The sequence below is a fragment of the Halyomorpha halys genome, unplaced genomic scaffold (genome assembly GCF_000696795.3).
Source record: "Halyomorpha halys isolate HHAL.00 unplaced genomic scaffold, Hhal_1.1 Scaffold2031.1, whole genome shotgun sequence".
Classification (NCBI taxonomy): Eukaryota; Metazoa; Arthropoda; class Insecta; order Hemiptera; family Pentatomidae; genus Halyomorpha; species Halyomorpha halys.
In genome coordinates this window covers 83,586-87,123 of record NW_027110823.1, presented here as the reverse complement: position 1 = coordinate 87,123, position 3,538 = coordinate 83,586, and the positions used below count along the sequence as shown (strand labels likewise).

The 3,538-nt window shown below is 30.9% G+C and overlaps 1 long non-coding RNA gene across 1 annotated transcript; it reads right to left on the bottom strand.

The window, feature by feature from the left end:
* Positions 1-798: 798 nt before the first annotated feature.
* LOC106691009 (uncharacterized) lies at positions 799-3,037 on the bottom strand. Its single transcript, XR_001344706.2, has 2 exons — positions 2,636-3,037; positions 799-1,090 (listed from the first exon to the last, which is right to left on the bottom strand). It is a non-coding gene; the product is annotated as an uncharacterized lncRNA (long non-coding RNA).
* Positions 3,038-3,538: the final 501 nt, after the last annotated feature.

Genomic DNA, 3,538 nt, shown 5'->3' with positions numbered 1-3,538 from the left:
TTGGTGACAATTCTTCTAGAAATTACTAGATTTTATTGTTATTATACCCTTTGAAAATATTTTAAAAGAGTAATTTTTAACAAATATTGCCAAGATAATCTTAACATGAAATATTTACGTAGTTTTATAACTATAAGAAAGTTATCTTATTTTATTTTTTCTCTTGTGTACTACTTCTGTAACACGAAAGATGTTTTCACATGTTCCGACATATGTCAGAGCCGGAACCAATTCTAAAAGTTTGGTTTTTTTTTTTTTTCACATGTGTAACAATTATCGGATTCTGGTCCGACAACTTCATTATTGTTATTAGTTATAATTTCTTATATTTATTTATTATTTTTATGTTTTTAGAAGTTATTTATAAGTTTTTGATTACCAATACTCTTTATTAGATTATCAAAAATTATTTATCAGTTCTTAGTTATTTATTAGTTTTTTTTTTAATTTTTAGTATTTATTAGTTTTTAGTTATTTATTAATTTGTCATTTTTAGAAAAATAACTGTTATGAGTTTTTATGTATCCTGTCATTTGACGTCTCTTATCTAATCTTCAGATTTACCAGCATTTCAATTTTAATTCAATTTGGTTGCCAAATATAATTTGCATTTAAAATAAAATGCATGTGCTTAATCGATTTGTTAATGGTGGTATTACGGAACTTTGTGAAGTGGTGACATATTTATTTGTGTTGATTGGTTTCTCTTCTTCAAAAACCATCTCTCTCCTTCCTCAAAGGATACTTTTTTAATTAAGGTATTCAGGTCTGTCATGAAGTATAATATACAAAAAAAAATTGGATTTTTATTAACTGTTTATTATAACGGATTGATTGCAGATGTAATAATAATGATTGTGGTATAACTGTAGGATTTGAACTGTTTGATGGGTTCCAGTAGTTGATGATTAACTTAAAGCCAGTAGCTACGGGCGTATGGGTGAGCCCAAGCACTACGGACGGATGGAAGAGCTGGGTGGAGTTCCCTCAGGTCGTATTTGCCAGGCCAGTAGGAACCGTCATCTCCGGCGATGGCGTATGGGGCGATGATTGCAGCAGAAGCCACGGCCAAGCAGGCGGCGAGGAAGAACTGCAGAAAAAAAAATTCGTTAAGATCTGCGTAAACAACATGGAATATAAAAAGGAATTGGATTATTTGCCAGGAAAAGGTTCAAGAATTACCAGGTATATGATAAAATCATAAAAAGGATTAGGTATATGAAATAAAGATAAAAAATTAGATAGCAACTAAGAAATATTAGTTAAATATTAAGCCGAATGCACATAGGTATGCCGTTGATGCTGGGTTATGCAGTACAGCATCGAACACACTAAGTCTGTTCCAAGAACCACTTCTGACGGTCCGAAATATGTCCCAAGCAAGCGCAGTACAATTTTGCCTCCCAAAACTTGCACTGCACATGCTGCTTACAGTTTGCGGACTGGCAGAAGTGGTTCTTTGAACAGATGTACAGAGGGCACTAAGGTTTCGGACGGCACAGTGCTGCGTCTCAACTTCAAATTATACCCTTCTGACCCGTTTCCTAGAAACTTCGCTACTTTTCTCTGCTTTAACCCGTCGACTTGCACATATTATCATCTTTTTAAAACGATTTTTGATTAATATATATCTAACCTATTTATGAATTTATTTTTGTACCTAGTTCTAGTGCAGCTTTTATAGTTATATTTCCTTCATCATTATTATTATTTCTTTTATATATTTTATAAAGAAAATATTTTTGTGTTTTTTCTGTATACTTATTTTAATATTATATCACTTATTACAATTTTCGTATCTCGTTTTCATTTAGCCCTGACGAAGCCCTGAAAAGTGGGACGAATTGTTGATTTCCTTTGGGCTCGTATAAATTCCTTAAGAAATATACAGAATGAATCAGGGTTAAGTGTCCTAACTGAAAATATGAATTGAACTTTCTTCATCTCAAAAAAAAAAGAAAAAATTTCCTTTGAAGTTTTGTCAACTCTGTGGTTAGGAGTTATCCACGTCTAAAGATTTAAATATTATAGAATAATTTTCGTTATAATAAATAAATTAATATTGATATTAGCTGCTTTATAATGAGATTTAAACATATTTAATTTTGTTCAATGCGATTCCTCTGAGGCTCGACATCTCTCGTGCACCGCTGCAGCGGCTGAACTGCACTGGATAAGTGTTAAAAATCGAGCCTGATCAATAATTTTAATTCTCACCACGAAGGATAATTTGATGTTAGAAAACTAAAGACTTATTTATGGAATTATGCCGAGTCTATCTCAATACTCAATGTAATCACTTCCAACAACATTTAATATGAATGTAGGTTTTTATATTTCATTAATTAAGAACTTTTAACACATATTAATTTATTTATTATTACATAAATATTTTATAAGAATGAAAACCGTTGGACGTGAATATCGTCTAAGCAAATCTTTAACAGATATACCTTCATAAGGAATTATTTACTTGTTTTGAGAACCTTTATTTTCATTTTCAGCTAAGGCACAAACCTGAAATATCCTGTATGTATAATAAATTATAATATATGTATAATTTTCAGTAATAATAAACATAAATGTTTAGTGTGTAGTTTAGTTATAGAAGAAAAATATTTGTTTAAATACTTACAAGAGCCTTGAGTGCCATTGCTAGATTAGTCTGGGTCTTGCGAACTGACTATGTTTGCTAGGGCCACCTTGAGGCGTTATATACTCCCGTACAGCGACCACACCCTGGTCCAGGCCAAATCTCATTGGTCGAAAACTGTTCTAAGTAGGTAGGGAGGACCTGATCGCTCGTTACCGTCTTTTTATTGGAAGATGTAATTATATCTTCCATTGGAAAGAAGTCCAGGTGACCTGCAATAAAAACTAATTCTAATTGATGCGCCCTTTACATTCCCATTCTTTATCACGAAACAATGATAAAGTGGAGCAAATCTGTTTTTGTTTTTTTAGACAAGTATTCTTTTTACTATTCATTTAAATTATTAGTTTATGAAAGATTCCAATATAATTTTTATATATTCAGGAAGTGCGTTAAGTTATTTTAGAACATTTAGAAATTCTGGCTTCAAATTCCTTCTTTGATCTTCTAATATACTCCGACAGTCTGATGTTCTCATTGAACTATCAGAATATAAGAATCAAAACTATGAATTGAAAATATTCTACTGCTCTTAAAATACATTACCTATTTCAACCATTTTTTTCACTTGTATATACCTTTCCTTGATATGTATGCATGCACCAAAACTGATTTTGAATTGATTTGGAAAATGTTAATAGAGGCTTTACATTCCGAATTCAGTCATAACCATTTTACAGTTCTTAGCACTTTTTTTATTCACATTACAATGAAGTAATGGAAAGAGGAATAATGAATATAAGTAAATAGATGTTAATGGTAATTTGACATTCAAAAACAATTAGTAGCTTTAAAATTTCATATCTCAAAATGACAAATGAGGTGAAAATACTTAAGGTTAAGAAAAAAAATTGGTTGAATTTTTTTTTTTATAAGGCATAGGCT